The sequence below is a fragment of the Acinonyx jubatus genome, chromosome A1 (assembly GCF_027475565.1).
Source record: "Acinonyx jubatus isolate Ajub_Pintada_27869175 chromosome A1, VMU_Ajub_asm_v1.0, whole genome shotgun sequence".
Classification (NCBI taxonomy): domain Eukaryota; kingdom Metazoa; phylum Chordata; class Mammalia; order Carnivora; family Felidae; genus Acinonyx; species Acinonyx jubatus.
In genome coordinates, this window is record NC_069380.1 from 157,668,726 (window position 1) to 157,692,286 (window position 23,561).

General features: G+C 35.7%; 1 long non-coding RNA gene across 4 annotated transcripts in view; it reads left to right on the plus strand.

Annotated features, from left to right (window-relative positions):
* Window positions 1-23,561, plus strand: part of LOC113593339 (uncharacterized) — a 308,036-nt gene that overhangs the window by 70,921 nt on the left and 213,554 nt on the right. For all 4 annotated transcript variants that reach the window (XR_008299829.1, XR_008299827.1, XR_008299830.1 and 1 more), the window contains one exon: window positions 23,492-23,561. This is a non-coding gene — a long non-coding RNA (uncharacterized LOC113593339). The remainder of the gene's footprint in view (window positions 1-23,491) is intronic.

The following is a 23,561-nucleotide window of genomic DNA, read 5'->3' on the forward strand; positions in this document are numbered from 1 at the left end:
TCTCTCTCTCTCTCTCTCTCTCTCTCTCAAAAATAAATAAATATTTAAGAAATTTTAAAAAAGATAAGAGACATGGAGGTCAGGTGATATTACATGATAAACAATCTTATCACTGCAGCTTTGACTGTTGAGGCAAAAGAAAACACAGTGAGTCTCTGTTGGGTAAGATGGAAATATTTTTTTAATGCTTCAACAATTAAATAATTTATGGGTCAGACTGCATAACCACCTAGGAAAAGCTTAGTTTTGCAAAAGGCAAAAAAACAAAGAGTAGTAGAGATTGTGCTACATTCCCTATCTTCTCAATATAATATTTACTAAATACTATGGCTGCCTGCCACCCTGGCCAAGGACTGACATGAAGGCAAAAGGGCTAATAAAACTTCTTGCTGTTACCGCTTGTTCCCAGGACATTAACATAACCAACTCTGGCAGAGATTTCCCTTTCCTCCATGACTTGCTATTATCTGGGTGGTGGTGGACCACTTACTTGTTGACATGTTGCCTTCATCCTATACGTTGTCTTCTGTTCTAGCCACCACTACACTGTTCACCAAGGAAATCTCCTTCCATGTGCCATACAGACAACTGAGCTAACACTATGGCTCTTAGTTTAAGACTTATTCTGAAAAGTATTGTTCAGATTCTTCAGCTTTTATATTCTCCTGTTTGCCAACCTTTAAATACAAACATATAGACACATAGTGTTTATTAACCCAACCATGTTATAGAAAGCACACACAATCAAACTGACCCCACAATCAGGGGGAAAATATATGAGCAGGGCTATCTACATTATTGCAAAGTCCAATGCAAATTAAAATGTGGGGCCACTTGTGAATAAAATATTAATAATTTCAAAACAGTAGCAGCACAGCATTAAGCAAACATGGAGCCTTCTAAGCATGGAGTCCTATGTGCAGCTGTGTAGGTTGCACATACACATGAAGCCAGCTCTGACTATGAGGAATCATTTTCTACTTCCCAAATTACTGCTTTCACTAAGGAGTCACCAGAATATGTCAGGGCTTTCTAATCAACAATCCATGAGAAGCCTTAGCTTACCTCAACTGGAGAAGAGAGACTATAGATTATGGGACTGGAATCTGAGCCTGACCCAGCACTACTACACCTGGGCTGCAGATCTTATATATATATGATATATATACATATGATATATATATATATCATATATATATATGCAAGTTCCAGACACCTCCCATCTATTCTCAGCTTGCTTATGCTTGTTCTAGTCTTTGTAGTTTTTGCCTTTCTGGCTTCATAACCCACCTTTGATATCTGAATCTGGCATCCTCTCTTTGGTAACCATCCAGATGCCACTTTCTGACTTCTTAGACTCTAGCTTCTGGCACTGGTTTCAGCTCTGCTGGCTCCTCAGATTTTAATATCCTGTATTTCACATAAGAGATTGTCTGTTCCCTCCCCTAGTTCTATGTAATCTCACCAGCCAGACCAGTCCTTTTCCTCTATTAGCTAGGGAAAAAATATATAAGCAGAAGGTTCCATATGTAGCCTTGACCTGGTAGTTAATTTCATTCAAGAGTTGATAAGAAACCATTACCATGTTCTTTCTTTTTACCTCCTTCTTGGCATTCTTTATTTATTTATGTATTTGTATATGTGTGTATGTATTTTCATTTTAGAGAGTGTGCACAAGGCAGGGAGAGGGGCAGAGAGAGAGGGAATCTTAAGCCGACTCCATGCTCAGCATGGAGCCCAATACGGGGCTCAATCCCACAACCCTGGAATCATGACCCAAGCCAAAATCAATAGTCCAACACTCAACTGACTGATCCATCTAAGCGCCCCTTGAAATTCTTTTTTTTTACCTTCTGTGACACTATACTCTTCTTGTCTTCCTTCTACCTCACTAAAGTACCTTCTCTTTTTTTCTTTTCAGTTAGTCCTTCTACTAATTGGCTTCTGCATCTCTACCAGCACAACTATCATCTCCTTACCTTACTTTGCAATAAATATTGGAATGGTCCAATGGTCATTCCTCAGCTCTTTTCTATGTCTTCTCATTATATACCTTTATTAATTAATGGCCTCCAAATTTTTATCTTCATCTCTGACTTCATCCCATATTCCAGATTTATATATTTCACTGCCTTCTTCATGTATTCATGTTTCTCCTATCCCTTGGCACATATAAATATATTCCCTGACTCTAAAAAAGACTGTTATTCCTCCAATCTCAATAAGTCTCAATAAGGGGCACCATCAAATTTTTCAAGCCAGAAACCAAGCATTTGTCATGTATTCTTGTCTCCTTTATCTATTGAACCCAGTCTGTAAGGCCTACTGGTTGTACTTCCTAGTATATCTTTTATCAGTGCAGTTCTCACCAAAACCTCTGCCATTATCTGCCTTATTTGAGCCCCATCAATTCTTTTCTGAACCATAGCAATCACCTTTGAAATACCTTCTGATACTTTTTCCCACTAAAATCTCTTCAAATAAGACCAGGATAATCTTTTAAAAAATAAATTAGATAATGTAATTGCTCTACTTAGAACTTTCTAGTGGCCTCTGACTGCATTTAGAATGAAATCCAAATGCTTTACAATTGTTACATTTTCCTCTCCTACCTCAAGTCGTAATACTTTCCCCTTCAAGCAATTCGCTCAATAATGCTACATAGCTCTCTTCTCAGTCACACCACAGGGACTTTGAACTTGCTTTGCCTCATTACTGAAATATTCTCCCTTGAACTTCACATATTTGACATATTCTCATTATCATCTCTGAAAAGTATTTTCTGTCCACCCTTTCAAATGTTGCCTGTCCTACTATCTGATTTCTCTGTATCATTTCCCCCACCTCTTATTTCCTTTTTTCCTCTTTCCTGTTTTTTCCTTTTCTTTTTTTCTTTGTTTATTTCTCTTTTTTTTGTATATATGTTTTATTTTTTTTATTAGGGCAGAGGCATTTTTTTACCTTGCCCAGCAATGTGAGCATTTAGAAGAATTAGCACATAGTATATACTCAATAAATGTTTTCTGAACAAACAAGTCCATAAAGTTATGAGGGATACTGTAATACAATAATATGTGCATCGTTTTACACAAACCCATGGGACAAATCTGGCCACTGCCTATTTTGATAGATAAAATGTCATTGAAACAACCATATTCACTTGTTTACAAATTGTCTATGGTGGCTTTTGCACTACAACCACAGAGCTGAGCAGATGCAACTAAGACCAAAAATCTTGAAAAACTGAAAATATTTTTAATCTGGCTCTTTCCAGAAGGTTTTCTGACCCCTGCAATAATATATACCAGGTCAAGTTGCCATTCAAATAAAAAGAAATGGACATCTACCAAGGAAACTAAAGCCATGTGCCCTTTCTGGAGATGCTGGGACACTACTTGAGAAAAAATTCAGCTAAGCAAAGTATGATGCAAAATAGAAGATTCCAGAACTGGAGAAGCTAAAGCGAAAGTTTTTGTGGGTGATTTGAATCTACTTAAATATTAAACTATAAGACTAAAAACCATAGCAATTTTTATTGACAGAATGCAAAATTTAGTAAGTGAAACAAACCTTACTAGCATGACCAACAATAACCAAGGAAGAAAACAGGATTAAATCTAAACATACTACTCTCCTCGGTAATCATCACAGCAAGTTGACAAGGGTTCCATTTTTCAATGGAAAAAAGGTAGTCCTATTCAACAAATGGTGCTGTGTAACTGAATATTCACATGCAAAAGAATAAAGTTGGAGCCCTTCCTCACAAGATACATAAAAATAATTCAACATTTTCATATAACTGGAATCATACACTATATGCATTGTGTATTTGGTTTCTTTGACTTAACAAAATGTTTTCAAGGTTCATCCATATTGCATAATGTATAGGTATATTTCTTTTCATTGACAAATAATATTCCATTCTATGGCTATACCATAATTTTATCCATTGTTTTTGTTTATCTGTTCATCAGATGAAAGTACAAAGACCTTTGTACTATAAAAGCTTAAGCTATAGAACTACTAGAAGAAAATAGAGATACATAAATCTTTATGACCTTGGCTTAGGCAATAACTTAATAGATAAAACACGAATAGCACAAGCAAAGAAAAAATAGATAAATTAGCCTTCATCAAAATTAAAAAAGAAAAATCTTTTGCGTTTCAAGGACTTATCAAGAAAATGGAAAGACAACCCACAGAATGAGAGAAAATATTTGCAAATAATATATCTGATAATTGTCTAGGACACAGGATATATAAAGAACTCTTAAAACTCAACAATAAAAAAACAAATAATCCACTTTTTAAATGAGCAAAGAATTTAAATAGACATTTTTTGGAAGATATACCTATGACCAATAAAGCCATGAAAAGATGCTCAACATCATTAGCTATTAAATAAATGCAAATCAAAACCACAATGACATATTACTTCACCCATACTAGGATGGCTATAATAATGTAGGCAGATAATAGCTAGTGTTGACAAGAAATGGCAAAATTAGGGCCCTTATACACTGTTTATGGGAATGTGAAATAGTTCACCTGCTTTGGAAAACAATTTGACATTCCTCAAAAAGTTAAACATAGAGTTATCATGTGACCCAGAAATTCCAGTACGTGGAAACAACCCAAATGCCCATCATTTGATGAATGGATAACCAAAAACAATGGATAAAATTGTGGTATATCCATAGAGTGGAACGTTATTTGGCAATGAAGAGAAATAAAGTACCTACACATTATACAATGTGGATGAACCTTGAAAACATTTTGTTAAGTCAAAGAAGCCAGGTACAGAATGAATATATTGTATGATTCCACTTACATGAAAAATACTTGGTTGAGCTTGTGGTAGTCTATAAAACTGAACTAAGTAACACCATTTAATTTGGCTGTCAGAAAATGGATGAGTCCTGAAAAATTATATGGTGATATAATAGAGACCACCATCCCTATAGTCTTTAAATACATAACTGAAGCACTAATCTCCACCAGTATGTGGCAATCTTTTTAAATTTAATATCTTGCCCAGGGGGCAGGACAGAACAGTTTCAGAGGTTTCCACTTAGCATTGTCCTTCTTTGCTATGGTAACTCTTATTGATCAATAATTCAGTGTATGTGTTAACTGCCAAGAATATCAATTCTTATTATACTCTCAGAGACTGGGAAAATAATAACCAGATGATTCCACCCATAGACCCAACAGCCACTGTAAGCTTGACTTTAGTCAGGACTCCATCTACTACTTGGCCTTCTGATACTTCCTTCTTTCACAAAGGAAATGTAAAAAGCCTTGAGTCTCCTAGTATAGATATTAATTCAAATTCTGTGTGCACGAGTTCTTATAATGTCTGGGTATTCCCCTTTCTCCAATAAAGTAAGTGACTTTGAGCCCTTTTGGAGATGAACGGGGGGTGTCATTATAGTATATACTTGCTGTGGTGTAGCAGGTCCCTTTTCTTCTGTTAATAGATTCTATATGTGAAAATCAGCTGAGGTCCAGAAACCCAACAAAGAATTATGACTGTTTATTGAAGAGACTGTCCTCAACTCCCTGTTTTTTCCATTCTTGCCATCTTCTGGTTAGAGATATTGAGCAGCACTCTTTCTGGCTGCCCATCTATTTTGCTTATATTGATACCATCCTCTATCAACCATGTCTACAAATCTTCTTGACTGCCCCCCTAGTCTTTCTGGTTGTTACAGTAATTGTGACCTCCTGGTTTCTGGATTTAAGCAGTGCCCCCTGGTGTCTTTTACTTTGGTGCCTTATAATCCACTTGGATGTTAAAATGCCCAGGTCTGTGAGCCCTTCTCCTAGTACAAGTTCTGGCCTAAAGAGAAGATTCACCCCTGGATTTTTCAGTGATGCTGGTACCCTTCTCACCAGCACATTCCTCATGGCATTAGTGATGGGACTTAGTCATCAGAGTGGTCTTCTGGCTTTACACAAAATATCCATTCTACAATATCCATCTCCCTGGGATCTTATTCCTTTCTCTACCAACTACCAGAGAAATTCAGGAAAGTCATCTTGCCACATGATCTCCTGAATACATACTATTTTCATCAGTTCATGTCCTTCCAGTCAAGCATCAAGAGAGGATTAGACATTCAAGAGATTCATTGTGGTGTCTCTGAAGGATAAAAGTGAGCATAGGAGTGGACCATAAGAAGATTCAGACCAGTGTATAGGTTTGACACTTGTGAAAAGAGAAAAGGAATGGACAAGTCTCTGAATGCAGTGTAGTTCTAAGAGAATCCTGGGCAGGCCAATGGGCAGACCCAAAGTACAAACTCTTCTTGAAGAAACCTAACATTGAGTATAAATAGTCTGGTTCCTATGTCCCCACCAAGCTCGGTCATTGGTTCACAGCAGTTTGGGGAAAGCATTACCTGTGATGGTTAAGTCAAAGATATAACAGCTGAGACTGTCAATCAACTTGCTCCCTTTATTGGGTTCTTTAAGAGATGTGAATAGCCTGCTTCCATGACTGCCATAGGGTGAATATTAATACTTTGACTTGATTAAAGAGTGAGGATAGGATACTGCTATTTTCTTACCAAATCCACTTTACTTCCTTATCCCTGGCACTACATTATCCTACCTCGCTGAAGTGAGTGGGGTATGTGACTCAGCTCTCGTGATAGAATGTGTACTTTCTCTATGCCTGAGCCATTAAGTTTCCAAGCAGTTCTCCACTCTCTATTTCTGAGGCAAACTTGAAGTTATGTGTTGAAGAAGAGCCACAAGATGGAGGGAGAGTCTGGGCCTCTGAATAACCACTTTGAAGAGAGAGGCCAGACTGCAATGGACTATGTGATGTGAGCAAGCAACAAATCTCAACTGAATTAAGATTCTGACATTTGAGTTTCTTATTTCAATAATTAGCCTATATTTTTTGTTGCCAGAGTCAGTTTACTTTCTTCATAGAAACATTTAAAAATAAGCAATATTTTAAAGTTCTGTTTTGATTACACAGCTAGAATCATCATGCAAGAGTGTGTGTTGGAATGACTGAATGAAGAGGCAATGGAATACAGAAACTGAGTGACGTCTTATTCTTATCCACCTTATCTTTTAAATAATAATATTCTGTAAGGCATAGCTGAACTCTACTAAGTAAACATGTAGAGCTCTAAATAACTAATATAATACACACTTTTAAATTTCTTATACAAATTATTTCGTATTAACTTGCCAAAGTATTGCTCACTCCTGTTCTCTAGACATGTTTTCCCAAATGATGACTACAGTTTCTAAATGACTTGCAGGTTATCATCATTCAAATTGTCTCTGAACCAAAATAGCATTGTTTTCCCTCCAAAATAGCATTTCTTGTTTTCTGTAATGATGTTTTAGTGAAGTAAGTCTTTACATGGTCCCTCCACAATGACTGGTAAAAATTGTGTGCAATGTTGCAGGACTGTGAGAATAGTTCTCGGAAATCTTTCTGAGCTCAATAAAACAGATACAATCAACTTCATCTCCAAGCTGTGCAATGATTAACTTATTTTATATGGTATTGAATCTAGAAGCAAGGGCCAAATCACATGTGAAGACGTGAAATGAGTTGTAATCATCCGAAATCTATTGTACTTCACCTACTCATGAAACCAGGATCATAACATTCTATAAGTTGTCAGAATGATTGTGTTCAGCATATTATAAAAGGCACAAGATCTGTTATTTCATTTCATGTTTTAAAAGTCCTAGATTCCTCTTACCTATCATCCTAAAGACATAAAATATCTGTTAATTCTAGTAATGTTTCAGTGGTTCCACTTTTAGTAATTTCCTCCAGTAATTATACCTAGATTGACTAATTACTCTGTGTTAAGTTTTCCTTATTTCTTTAATGTAGTGTTTATATTTATAGGCACCTAAGAAATATCAGATGCTTTGCAAATACTGGAAAATCCCAAAGTAAGACAGTGACACTGGACAGAGAGGCAATTTTAAATATGTGTTCCATGGACAGACTCTCTGAAGGAAGCATTTAAGTTACAGACTGAGGCAACCACCTGACATCAAGGAGACTGCATCCCCTGGAGAAGACGAGGGGGCAGCTGGTGCAAGGTCTCGAGAGCAGAAACAAACTTGGACAGTTTGAGTACGAAAGGAAAGGCTAGCATGGCTGGAGAGCATATATACAAAGGAAATGGGAGCTAATGACATAGAAGAAGGACTTTTATATTGTGTTTATATTTTTAGATAGGTTTGAGACTTTTATATAGTTTGAATTTTATTCTAGATAACCCAAGAAGCCATTAAAGAGTTTTTAAGCAGAAAAGTAATATAAAACAAATTATATTTCCAATGCAAAGGAATATTTTGTGAGGGTTCTTGAACATGGGAAGATTTTTGGATACTCACTGGTACTACCAAAAACAATATACTAACAAAATCTTTAGAAGATAAGGGTATAACTTTTGACCTAACACAGTACTTATTCATTCAGACATGACTAGAAGAAGTAATAATAGTCTATAAATTTTGACAATATCGAAACTATAACCAATGTATAATGAGCTCCCATTTTCCATGTAAGAGATTCAGACTACTTTCGATAAAAGAACTTACTCAAGATCATAGGACAAGTACAGAGGACAAAAACCCATGTGTTTCACCCCTCTTCTTGGTCTAACCTCAAAAGTAAACCCCACCATGCTTCCTAAGAATTAAGAATGTCAATTGTTAAAAGAAGGAGGAGCAGGAGAAGAAAATGTTCATTAATTTATCGAAGATGGAAGTTAAAACTACATTTGTCTTTGTCTTAATTGAAGTCACTTTAAAACACTACCAAAAATGTATCTACTATCTTCATTTCTTTATTTTCCATTGTTTCTCCATTTATCTTTTTCCAAATTTGATATAAGATGTTTTAACAGAAACATTATATAATATTATAGGAGAAAATAGAGAAGGAAAAAAAGGAAATGTGCAAAGAAGGATAGAAAATTATCTAAAGATAGGAAAAGGCAGCAAATTGTAAAAGGGGCCTAGTTTTATCTTATTTGCTGGCTAATTATTTTTGAAGAGTCTTTGGGATTATGCAAACAAAGCACTTAAAGATGAATGGAAAATGTTCCTCTGACTATCCTGGATATAGAACCAAGAGGTAGATATAATTACCATAGTGTAAAGCATCACAATCTCAGTGACATAGATATATATCAAGTTTAACATGGCAGATTGACTACAGGTATTTATCTTCACCACCACCCACACCAACAACTTTTAAATGACAGTAAATAAATTTTAGAAAGAAAGTGGACAAACCAATGGAAAACATACTGGACAAGAAATCGCAACAAAGTTTTGAAGGACAGGAGAAGGTCAGGAAACTGACACCAATGTGAGAAATCTTCAGAAGTACCATTGAGAATAAACTGGTTTAAACCATTGTCTCAAATACACTGAGAATGGATAAGAGTTGGGGCTGAAGACAGCCATCAAAAACCTGAATAAAACATGTTTGGACTTCTACTTTTTCCTCCACCCTTAGGGGACTATTTATGCTCGGCACTACCATCTTCCTCCCCAAAGTGTAGAGTTTCAGCAGAGGGTGGGAGGCAGGAATGAGATTTCAAGAAAAGGGAATAATTAAGGTGTAACTGAGCAGTGGGAATCTCTCACCTTCCTACCTGTGCACCAGAACCAGAATCCTCACAGCTAGACACAGCTCTGATGCAAGAGACTAGTGGCATTACTACTGGAAAAACTGAGCAGGTCCACATTAAAAACAAAAACGAAAACCATAGATACATTCATTTGGGGGATATCTCAGTAAAGAAAAGCTGCCCACTTTTGATAAACACCATCCACACATTCAAAGCTAACTATATATTTCCTCACATTTAAATATGAATAGGGAGATATGAATTACCAGAGATGTGACCAAAACCTCCACATATAAGACAGAATAAGAGACGACACAAAAGTAAAAATAAAATCAAGAAAAGACCAAGACAATGTAAGAAACAAAGGAAAATGTCAGAACTTTACAATCAATATCCTGAGATAATATGCGATATCCTGCCCGTTAAAAAAAGAACAGGAATTATTAAAAATATGAAAACATCAGAGAACAAGAAAGAGCTTTAAAAGTTTTTTATAGTGTATCTAAAATTTAAAAATTGATTTCTAAAATCAAGGACATTTTGGAAAAAGTCAAACAAGAACTCAAATATGTGAAAATAATGAAAGAAAGGATAAGCAAATAAGAGGTCCAGTTTAAGAGGTTCAATATCCAAACAATGAGATTGCTGAAATAGAAAACAAATGAAAATGGGAGAATTTATTTTCCCTAACATAATATAAGCACAGATAAGAAAATTTTCTAAAACATAAAGACATTAGACTTCAGATTGAAAGGGCTCCCTGAGTGTTAGCACAGTGAATTAAGAAAGCCTCCTAATTAAAAGATATCACTGTGAAATTTTGACACCAAAATTGGGAAAAGAATTTAAGAGCATATACACACACAGCAGTCTCATACAAAGGATTTAGAAATCAGAATGGCACTGAATTTGAACTACAAAGCTTGAAGTTAAAAGATAATGGAGTAATGTATTCTAAAATTAAAAGGAAAATTATTTTCAACTTAGAATTTAACCAAAAGATCCAGGAGAGTATAGAATGAAGGTATTTTCTGACATGTAAAATATTCACACTGTTAACAATTAAAAATCCTTCTAGGAAGTACACTGTAGAAAGGGTACAATCCAAAAGGAAAGCTATGCAATTCCAAAAAAGAATATCCAACACACAATCATGAGGAAAACAATGAATATTGAAAACAAAACTTCAGATTTAAACAGAAAGAGAGAGGGCTCTAAAGAGAGAGCTTTGGGGTAGGAGGCAGTGATTAATTCCTGACCAAAGAAATTATTGTTCAAAAAGGAAAATGTGAGGGGGAAAATGCTATAAAGAATAGTATAGGGTCCATTGACAATGCAATATGAACTGTATTTACCTAAGACAAATGAAAATTTATGTTCATGCAAAAACTTGTATACTAATGTTCCTAGATGCTTTGTGATAGCCCCAAACTGAAAATAATCCAGATGTGCTTTAAAATGTAAATAGATGAGGGGCACCAGGCTGGCTCAGTCAGTAGAGCACGCAACTCTTGATCTCAGGGTCATGAGTTTGAGCCCCATGTTGGGCATGGAGCATACTTTAAAAAAAATTTTTTTAAATAAATGAAGCACACTGATATAAAAAGTAAATAGATGAACTGTAGTATACCGATAAAATAGCATATTATTCAACAACAAAAAGAGCAAAGTATTGACAAACACAGCTACTGGGATAGATCTCAAGGGCTTTATGCTGAGGGAAAAAGCCAATCCCAAAAGATTGTATCATTTATAATTACATTCATAAAACATTTTTTTTGCACTTTTCAAATTAGCTCTAATGGCTATTACATTAATAAAATATTGGAAGAAGAGCTAATAATCCATGTTGTTTTATAGTTTTAAGTTTTCATTTCAATTCCAGATAGTTAACATACAGTGTTACATTAATTTCAAGTGTACAGTATAGTGATTCAACAGTTCTATATATCACCCAGTGCTTATAACCACAGAGTACTCCTTAATCCCCATCACTTTTTTAACCCATCCCCCCACTGGCTTCCCCTCTGGTAACCATCAGTTTGTTCTCTATAATTTAGAGTCTTTTTCTTGATTTCTCTCTCTCTTATTTTTTTTCCCTTGGCTTGTTTGTTTGCTTGTTTGTTTTTTCCTAAAATTCCACATAAAAGTGAAATCATACAGGATTTATCTTTCTTTGACTGACTTATTTTGCTTAGGATTTATTCTCTAGCTTTAGCCATGCTGTTGTAAATGGAAAGATTTCATTATTTTTTACGGTTGAATAATAGTCCATTGTATATATATACCACTCTTCTTTATCCATTCAGAAATCAATGGATACTTGGAGTGCTTCCATAATTTGGCTATTGTTGATAATGCTGCTATAAACATAGAGGTACATGTATCTCTTTGAATTAGCATTTTTGTATTCTTTTGGTATATACTCAGTAGTGTGACTGCTGGATTTTAGGGTTCTATTTTTATACTGTTTTCCAGAGTGACTATACCAGTTTGCATTCCCACCAACAGTGCAAGAAGGTTCCTTTTTTTCTCCACATCCTTGTCAATACCTGTTGTTTTTTTTGTGTTGTTGATTTTAGCCATTCTGACAGGTATGAGGTGATAGTTCATTGTGGTTTCAATTTGTATTTCTCTGATGGTAAGTAATGATGAGCACTTTCCATGTATCTGTTGGCCATCTGGATGTCTTCTTTGGAGAAATGTCTATTCATGTCTTCTGTCCATTTTTAATTAGATTATTTGTGTTTTGGGTGTTGAGTTTTATAAGTTCTTTATTTTGGATACTAACTCTTTATCAGATATATCCTTTGCAAATATCTTCTCCTGTTCCATAGGTTGGCTTTTAGTTTTATTGATCATTTCCTTCGCAGTGCAAAAGCTTTTTATTTTGATGAAGTTCCAATAGTTTATTTTTGCTTTTGTTTCCCTTCCCTCAGGAGACACATCTATAAAGAACTTGCTATGGCAAATGTCAAAGAAGTTATTTCCTGTGTTCTCTTCTAGGATTTTAATCATTTCAGGTCTCACATTTAGGTCTTTAATCCATTTTGAATTTATTTTTGTGTGTGCTGTAAGAAAGTGGTCTAGTTTCATTCTTTTGCATGTTGTTGTCCAGCTTTCCAAACACCATTTGTTGAAGAGATTGTTTTTTTTCCCATTGGATATTCTTTCTTGCTTTGTTGAAGATTAGTTGACCATATAGCTGTTGGTCCATGTCTGGGTTTTCTATTCTGTTCCATTGATCTATGTGTCTATTTATGTGCCTGACCATACTGTTTTGATTCCTACACCTTCATAACATAACTTGAAGTCTGGAAATGTGATGTCTCCAACTGGAGATTCTAGACTCCGAACTTTTGAATTCCAGACTTCACTCTTCTTTTTCAAGATTGCTTTGGCTATTTGGTGTATTTTGTGGTTCCATATAAAATTTAGGATATTTTATTCTACTTCTGTAAAAAATATTGTTGGTATTTTGATATGGACTGCGTTAAAAGTGTAGATTGCTTTGGGTAGTATAGACGTTTTAACAATATTTGTTCTTCCAGTCCATAAGCATGGAGTGTCTTTCCATTTCTTTGTGTTGTCTTCAATTTCTTTCATCAGTGTTTTACATTTTTCAGAGTACATAGGTCTTTCACCTCTTTAGTTAGGTTTATTTCTAGGTATCTTATTATTTTGGGTGCAATTATAAATGAGATTGTTTTCTTCCGTTCTCTTTCTGCTGCTTCATTACTGGTATATAGAAATGCAACAGATTTCTGTACATTGATTTTGTATACTGTGGCTTTACTGAATTATAATACTTTTTTGAAATGACAAAACTATAGAAATAAAGAACAGATTAGTGGTCACCACGAATTAGAGGATAGAATGTAGGTATAAGGGCTAACATGAGAGAGTATCAGGGGTTGATGGAACAGTTCTGTATTTTGATTGTGGTGCAAGTTACACAAATCTATAAAAGGTGATAAAATTTCATAAAATAATACACAAAAAATACATGATAAAGCTGCTGAAATCACAGCTAAGGTCTGTAGTTAATAATAGTTTTATACCATTGTTAATTTCCTGGTTTTTATCCTTGTTTAGATGTTAGGATTAATTAAGATGTTCTCATTGGGTGAAGCTGAAAGACTAGAATGCAGGAACTCTCTACACTATTTCTGAAACTTGTATGTGAGTCTAAAATTATTTCAAAATAAAAAGTTAAAAATAAAAATACTCCTCTCAAACAGTATTCCCAGAGATTCCAGTTCAGTAGACTGAAGAGAGGAACAGGACTTTTTATTTTAGCAAGCTCACCAAGTGATTCTCATGAGCTGTTGCATTTGAAATTCCCTCATAAAATACATGATGTCCTCAAAAGATCCTTTGGCAATGAAGACAACAGCCAAGTTCTCTACACAATAGTTCCTATAATGCCTCTTATTGCAAACTGAAGTTATCATACCAGAAGACAGATAACAAATTCATGAGGGGCCAAAATTGTGCACATCACATCCCTGTGGCATGGCTAGATTCCCAGATAGCAACTAGATGAAGGTTGGACAGCTTCAGATCTTTTAAGCAGCACTCAATAAGCATTATTTCTTATGTTTAAATGTCTCATAAGATGTTTCATGTTTCCAAGTAAGGGGAGATGAACAGATGAACCTGGTTTGATATTACACCAAATGGTGAGGAAGGGTATTACAGAAGATCCCTACTGGAAGGGTAGACCTCCCACTTTTATACACAGTTGGGCTAAAGGAAAATATGTGAAAAGGACCAAGATTTTAATATGAAATCTACATAGAATTAAATGAGTCATAGATGCCTGAGGCAATATCTTTTAATTATAAGGAATCTAAAATGTGGTTTATCTTAATGAGTATCAGCTGAATTTAATGGGAAAGGTCTATAATGTGGTAAAGGCTCAGCACTTCTATATTTCTTAGTATCAACTTTTATCATTTTACTATCATGAAAATTCATTCTCATGAAGAGAATGGCTAAGTCTAAATATTTTTCCCAGTTATTTTATTAAGTATTAATTTGTTAACATAAAAATTAGATGGCTAATTCATATATATGAATATATATATTCATATACATATATATTCATATGTATATATATGAAAGAAGACAATTATTCATTAAATAGACCCATCTTTTAGCATCTCTACTTTATATCAGTTACTATGTTAGATATTGAGATTCAAAAATGAATAGTGTATTGTTTCTTTCCTTAAGAAGCCAGTGGCTACTGGAGTGAGAAAAAATTAAACCAACAACTGCAGTATATTAATTGATTATAGTATAGGTAATTTCTAATCTGAATCTTGAAAGCTGAGTAGAATCTAGCTACATGAAGAAAAATACATAGTACATTATAGGGAGAGAGAAGAGTTTATGAGAATGCATAGAAGAATCCATTATGATGATGCATTCAGGTAACAGTGACTCTATCTGAGGTAAATGTTGCATTTGGGTATAGGTGTGTAAGTGGCAAAAGATAGGTAAAGCCAGATAATGGTGAGGATTTTTATCATGACAGACTGCCATATAAGGCCACCTTGAAAGAATTCAAGCATTTTGAAAAAAGCTTGTAAGTAGTAGTGTTGTCATTGGACTGTGGTATGATTAAAGTAAAGGCAAGGAGAAAAATGAAATTATTGAACCAAGAAAATGGTTTGGGGTGCAGAAAAATTATCCATTATGATTATTTCCATTGTCTTCACAACTTACACTCATTTTCACACATTGGAACGACACTTCTTTGTTAGAGCAGCTGAAATTACTCAAAACCCCAAAGGTTGGTTACATTTCATCTACAGTCAAACCATCTGTATACAATAATTTGAAGAAAATTTTAAAAATTTCATGTGTAGCCAAGTCTCTGTTAAAAGAAAAACAAGTATCCTTTGGATTAGAAACACCATCTGGATCACTTAAAGCTTACCAGGCACCAAATGCAGCACTGAAAAGCCTAAAGTCTGAAATATATAAACAAAACAAAACAAAATCTTAAAAGAGATTTCAGATCTTTACAAATTCCCTCCAGTAAGACAGGTTGACATTTTCTACACTGTACCTGTGTACATTAAAATGTCATGTTACTTCCTAGAAGGGATATTGTGAAGATTAACAAGATCATGTTTTAAAGCTCTTTGAGTTCCTCAAAGAGTATAAAGCTCTGTTCAGTTCAGGTGTAACATTCATTTTTCAATGCATAGTCACTTGAATCCCAGTTACATGTGATATCAGAGTGAAGCAGAGTCAACTTCCTTTCAAAGATCTTACTACCTACACGAAATAGATAAATAAAATTCATTAGAGAATTATAATTATTAATGTTTGAATTATTGAACAAGAACTGTGCTAAATAACTGCATCCACATTACTTATAGGTGTCTTGATAGGCCCTTAATAGTACAGAAAACGTTTTTTACTCATGTGATGAGAACGGAGGGATTTCCTCATTGATTATTTAGGTGGAGGGAAGGAAAGAATATTATTGCAGGTAAAAAGAAAGGTACAGCAAAAAAATAAGTTTTTAAAGTATAGGCAGTTCAAGTTTACTTATTTTAACCAATTCAATAATATACTGAGTACTCTGAGAAATTATAAAAAGAGGTAAACTCAACAAAATAATCAGAATCATTTGCTTTTTTAAAGAGACTTAAATTTTAATGGTGAAGATGTTATAAAGATAAATAGGTACATTCACAAACAATGGAAATATTGCCTGATATTTGCTCATAATACTGTCTATGAGATCTGTGCCAAAAGCTATTAAAAGTGAAGATCTGTGCTTCTATTAATTCATCCAAACGGCATTTATAGATTATCACCCGATATAAATCCTTTTGTAAATGGGCTAATATGGCCTGAATTATAATTCCTTTGTTCATTCAAACATTTATTAAGACCCAATCGCAAGGGCAAATACAAAATAAAATAAACTGCAGTCAGTCTCCCTAAGGTCGTTTTTCAATAGCGGTAGAGACATATTCTCAACTCATTTTATATGTAAGGTAGAATAGTAATTAAGATGTATAAATAATATAATGAAGTCTAAAATACTAAGTCTGAAGTTCTGAAACCTAGTGACGTTTTGGAATCACTTAATTTTTTTCTTTAAGTAAAGTGTACAGCCCCCTCCTTCTGCCAATTCTGGTTTAATTGGGCTAGAATGGAACACTAGAGGGTTTTTTTTAAATTAAAGTTTATTTATTTATTTTGAGAGAGAGAGAGCATGGGAGGGGTAGAGGGAGAAGGAGAGAGAGAGAGAGAGAGTCCCAAGCAGGCTCCGTTGCTGACAGCACAAAGCCCAACACAGGGCTCGATCTCACAGAGATCATACCAGAAGGTAGTAGTCTACATTGACAGCCTATTCCACCAGGAGCTATAGTTCTACAATTTGGAGTTCTCAGTTTTCCTTACTAATAAACAAAACACATAAAATAAAAATACAAGGGCATCTCTATTTAAGAGTTTTGCAAGAAGTTCAACTTCCAGGTATTTGTGAACATTAGATTTACCATTTCCACAGCTATGATAAGAATACAAATCAGCCACAAGGTGATCTTTTATTGAGCCAAGCCAAGAGAGGCTTAACATGAATAAAACCTCAGTACCAAAATGTACTATATTGAAGTCCTCAATCATGAATTACCCAGAAAATCTGAGACCAAAGTTTTACAGACTTATAAAAATATTTTCTCAGTAGCATCACACCTCCATGTAATATTTTTAAGCATGCTAAGTAAGTTGGATTCAGCACAGTTGGAGAAAAAGAATCATATAAATGAATAGGTAAGTTTCTTCACCGGGGGATTTTAAATATACCTACATTCACCTCCCCACCACCCTTCACTACTGTTTTTGAAGCTTCTTGCCTTGGATTAAAAACATGGTTCTGTTTAATTAATAAACCTAAATATATCTTTAGAATATACAACATTTTTATAAACCTAGAACTGTCATCAAACACCCATAATGCCATTTTTCTAACTTAAATTTGCGATGCACCTATAGCTTGTTGGCAAGTTATTTTCTTGCAGTTTGGGATGTTAGAGTAAAATATGGGGCTATATAAACATGCATGGGTAATATTTAAAGAATATTCTTTACAGCTACCATGCATGAGTAGTCAAAAGAAATCCTTTAACTATAAGCTTTATTTACAGAAGAGATAATAAACATGTGCACTTTTCATCCTTTTCAGTTTTCTATGACATGACAAGGTAGGTCACTGTACAAGTATGTTTGTTATTGGGTCATATCATTGTTTGTGGTGTTGGCCCCACTGAGGCATTTGGTTTTTATTCCTCATCTATTGCTATAAACCCCTCAATTTTTTTTCATCACTCATACAATGCATACTTAATAGTAGGCCTAATCACTACCAAAGGAGATACTGGGAGGCTGGAAGTCCATTGGCCGAGCAGTTTCTATCACAGAAATCTCCAGGTAAGCCTCTGTATAAGGAGTTCCATTAGGTGACATGAAATAATGTATCTAATTTACCAGAAGTGTCAATTCCTTGAAAATTTTCAGGGACCAACAGTAGTAAATAATACACAGTGCAATTAGATATGTAAGAGATCTTTCTTATTTAGGCTAAATAGAAGCTGTAGACACTGTGTGGCAACAACATAAAAGACAAAATATGGCAAGGACAGTTGGCCTCACTTTAGTGCTTTCAATTTCATTATTAAACAAAGATAGAGATTGCCATAATGGTGGCATCTTCTGAAACAAAGGACAGAGATCAATATCTTCTGAGCAGGAAGCAATGTCAATATAATATCTGAATCCTCCTTCTGAAGATGGCAAAAAGTGTTTCCTCAAGCAGCTGCTGAAATCCATTTTGCCTAATTTTCACAAACAAAGAACATGATGGTTTCGTTTCCCTGACAACACTCTCACGTGTGACAGGCTTTCACCCTTTGTCTTCTGATCTGTGCCCAAGCAATAGACCAACCTCTCAAATTAATCTTTGCATCCAGTGGGCAATCACAAGGCAAGTGGACACAGGTGTTCCTGAGGTCATTACTGTCATGTGTTGTATTAAAAATTGCAAAGATAAGAAAAGCTATGTGTCCTAGTCTATTTGGGCTGCTATAACAAAATATCACAGACCGGGTGGCTTATAAACAACATAAATTCATTTCTCAGTTTTGGAGGCAGGAATTCAAAAGATCAGGGTGCCAGCATGAAAGTGTGAGGAATCTTTTTCAGGTCCCAGACTTTTCTTTGTGTCTTCTCATGGTGGAAGGAATGAGGGATCTCTCTCTGGTCATTTCTATAAAAGAGATTCCATTCATGAGGCCCCTACCCTCCTGCCCTCCCAAAGGTTCCACCCACCCTCCTTGAGGGTTAGGGTTTCAACATATGAATTTTGGAGGGACATGAGCCTTCAGACCATAGAGCACTATGTCTTCTGAAATGTTTGGGTTTTCCATGGCTCTAGTAACAGAAAATGTGTGTTTAATCCCTTGTAAAATAGCAGATACAGGGTTTAGTGTTTTTTTAAGTGTTTTGTTTTGTTTTTGTAATGCTGGTGAAAAATAGTGCCTTGGATTAATTTGTAGTAAATGTATGTAAGATATAAGAAATGGATTGGGGTGTTCATCCACTTCATGACAGAAGTTGTCTTTGGGAAAGGAGAGAAACTAATGGAATAGCAGGGAGTTTTCATAGGAGACCAACTAAATTTGTAATGTTTTGTTTCTTTAAAAAATGATGGGGCAACTATAACTAGTGGTATGTTTTTAATATTGTATGTCATGATGGATGTTTTTTAATGTTGTTCTTTCATTTTTTTCTGTATCTTAAGATCTCAAAAAATTAAGAAAACAGGACTATTAGCTAATCACATGCCCATTGTGCTGTCTCTTTTTGAAGATGATTGCAATTAAAACACCCATCCTTGCTGTCCAATTAGCAGTTTGCATCAAAGAAATTTTCATTGGGTATTAATCAATTCAAGATCACAATTTTAATGTCACCAGTCACCCTGCTTTTAAATAAATACATTAATATTCAAATTCATGTGAAAGTGCCCCATATATCTGATTAACTGGAAGTTAGACAAGCCTTAATATATGCAGAACACCATTCATGTGCTCTAAAAAGCAAATGAAGAAGCTGGAATAAATATATTATGAGTTATATGTGTCTGTCTTTTATGGAAATGAACAAAAATCCCCTCAGGAAGATTCCAGATATTTGGCTGTTTTAGCATCAGTAAGGATAAGAATGACTACATTCATTTATAATAAGTTATGAATAACATTTATATTACATATAGGTATCACACATAACAACTGCATGTGTATAGAATTTCTCTGAGTACTGTGTTGTTTATAAAAACCTTCCAAAAAGGATCCCCAAATTATTGATGACTGTTTACTTTCAGTCCATGAATCATTTCCTGAAGATATTTTACAATTGAGATTCAGCTGGGCTTTTAACTGATTTATTTATTAATTTTTTTGGTTTCCTTTTTTAAAAAAATCACCATTTCTGTTTTCAGATTATTCCCAGGTTTGGCCTATCTCATGGGTAACACCAGACACATCTGTGATTTCTCCCAAAATGATGATAGCAACAATAGTGAGTGCACTTACAAAATAAAGGCCAGAGAGCGAGAGTCTTTCCAAAACACAACAGGGAAAATAACCCGAAATGAGAGAAATGAGATAACCAGCAGATGCTCCAGAATATGGAAGTCATCTGTAAGCGTTTAGTGGGATGGAGAATACTGAAACAGTTCTCCATTTGCCAGACGCCTGAAATAGAGACAGATGAGCTATTTCTCTGAACTTCAACAACAGCGCCAGCTGAAAAAGCAGACCCTTTCTGCCAAGGGTCACTTGCTGAAACTGTTGACTGTAAATCAGAGTTCTCTTTTTGGACTTAGGGTGCCCAAAAAACACAACCCAAATGTTCTTATGTGCATCTTACCTGGGGCACAAAGATGATCATCTGTTGTTGCTGAAGGTCTGTGAAAGTGGGGACAAATAGTTTACATGTTTTGAACAAAGATAACTCATTACGAAATCCACATATTGTGCATGCCATTTTTTCCCTTTCCTTGGCGAGTAAGAAATGTTCCCAAACGAAATAACCCACCTTTCAGCTGCATTGGTAAATAGTGGTAAGGATATTTAGGTCTGGAAATAGTCATGAAAAGGCCCTTTATGTATTTTTTTCTCCCTAAAATAATTGCTGCTGCATTACACCATGTCTTCAAACCTGTTTTAGAAGAAAGGAATGTCTTTGTGTGAAGTGTACTATCTGGAATCCTTTTCCTCAGATTGTTGAGATCATGAGTCTGTTTTTTTGCACTTGCTCCCAGGGTGTCTGAAACATTTAAAAATAACAGTGGGTAGTCAGAGCTGCTCGTGCTGGCAGCGGGTGCCTTACAGTTTGCCGTCATATAAATGTCAATTTTGCTTTCACTTATGGAGCTAAGCAGAGATAAATCCCAGTAGCACTGAAAGAAGTCATAGATTTCATAGTTTCCTTCATTTCTGTGTGTGGCCTGACCACTCAAACCCAAGCCTCTCTGTTCCTCTCCATCCTGTTTAACTCCATTACTCTTTTCCTTTAATTTTTCCCGCTGTGTCAAGGGGCTAGAGGGATCGCTAGTGGAGTTAGCATACATTCTAGGCCAATGGTTCTCATGCTGCGGTCCCAAGACAGCAATATCACCCAGGAACTGTTAGAAATACACATTCTTTATATCTCACCTATTGAAACCGAAACTCTGGAATTGAGGTCCAGTAATCTGTGTTTTAATAAGCCCTCCAGGTCATTCTGATGCACACCAAATTTTGAGAAACAATGGTATAGGCCACAATGCAGAATTTCCCCTAGGAACTCTGCAAACCATCACCTTCATCACTCTCCATCAAATAACTCTTCATCAAATAACCCCAGTGAATTCCCCCAGCGTGAGGGCCTGAACATTGTCAGATGCCTCTTTTGCATCTAAACTACGCTGGCCTCAAGGTATAAAAGAAATCCCATTTAAATTAAGGCCGGTGTCAATTTCTGGAATAGGTAATGGTGGATTAATTTGCATTAAGAATTTATCCTAGATCAGCAAAACTGATCAGCTAAACTATAGTCCCAATGCCTTCTAAAGATGACACTCCTTTGATTTTCGCCTCCACTAATGTATACCAAAAGGGAGATTTTAAAGTCTTGCAGAATAGCACTGCCAGCTGTGTAGAAGACAGGCACTCCCCCTAGTTGGTGGATGGATTATACCTACCAATGAAGTGTCCTTATAAAAACAACTGATTCATTATCTTCTTTAATTAGCTTTTGAATATACTACTCAACTGAATGAGGCTTTGCAGGATTTTTTAGGTTACATTCCAGAAGAATGGATGGTCAAAATATGCAAGTCAGGAACTACAAAGTCAGTGTTTTATGACATTTTAATCTAAAAACTGGTGACATTCAGGGGCACCTGGCTGGTTCAGTTGGTAGAGCATGTGACTCTTGATCTCAGGGTTGTAGTTTCGAGCCCCACACTGGGTGCAGAGTATACTTAAATAAATAAAAATTTTTAAAAAATAATAAAATAAAAATAAAATGAAAACTGGTGACATTACAAACATAAAGAAAATATCAAAAGGGGTTTGTGAAGTGACAGAATTTATGAATCACCTCAGAACAAAAATACTGAACTTACATTAAGAAAATAGATGAGGAGGGGCGCCTGAGTGGCTCAGGCAGTTGAGTGTCCGACTTCAGGTCAGGTCATGATCTCACAGCTTGTCAGTTCGAGCCCTGCATCAGGCTCTGTGCTGACAGCTCAGAGCCTGGAGCCTGCTTTGGATTCTGTGTCTCCCTCTCTCTCTGCTCCTAACCGACTCGCATTCTGTCTCTGTCTCTCTCAAAAATAAATAAACATAAAAAAAATCTTATAAAGGGGGTCCTGGGTTGCTCAGTCAGTTAAACATCTGACTTCAGCTCAGGTCACCATCTCATGGCTTGTGAGTTCCAGCTCCGCGTTGGGCTCTGTGCTGACAGCTCGGAGCCTGGAGCCCGCTTCGGATTCTGTGTCTCCCTCTCTCTCTGCCCCTAACCCATTCGCATTTTGTCTCTGTCCCTCTCAAAAATAAATAAACATTAAAAAAATTTTTTTTAAACAAAAAAGAAAAGAAAATAGATGAGGGGCGCCCGACCTGGGTGGTTCAATCGATTAAGCATCTGACTCTTGATTTCGGCTCAGGTCATGATCTCACGTTCTTGAGATGCAGCCCTGTGTCGGGCTCTGAGCTGACAGTATGTATCTTGCTTGGGATTGTCTGTCTCCTCTGTCTGCCCCTCCACCAGCTCGTGTTCTGTGTTTCTCTCCCCCAACCCCTCTCTCGAAATAAATTAATAAACGTTAAAAAAAAAAAAAAAGAAAATAGAGGACTGCTTTGTGTTGTGCCTCTCAAAGGTATTGTTGCTAAGATCTGTTGAGAGTATTTCCTCAGTGTCACCTACACATAATCTTCAAAGACCCCTGCACATTCCCACGTAGAAATTAGATTCCTTTTTTTTCCCCTTCTCCATTCAGCCTGTAAACCAGGTAAGTGCCCTCCCCATACTACATCTGTAACCTCTGTTAACCCAGGTCAGAGAAAGATTGCTTCACAGGGCAAAGACAAGAGGAAAGAGTGGCCTAAGGAAATGCCAAGAGCTGGAGAAGTGCTCGGTTGTCAAAAATGAATCAGCAGCCCCTTTGCTTTCAAAATGGGAACAAGATTTATTCTTTCTTCAAGAAACATCACCATCAAGTATTGTAGCAATGTCTTTCAAACTGAAAATGCCATTTCATTCTGTATTTCTTATTCTTTAAGGGTTGAGAAGACCAAATTGTAACTTGGTATTGCCCAGGGCTAGCTGAGTTCTGGAGTTCGTGGTCCAAAG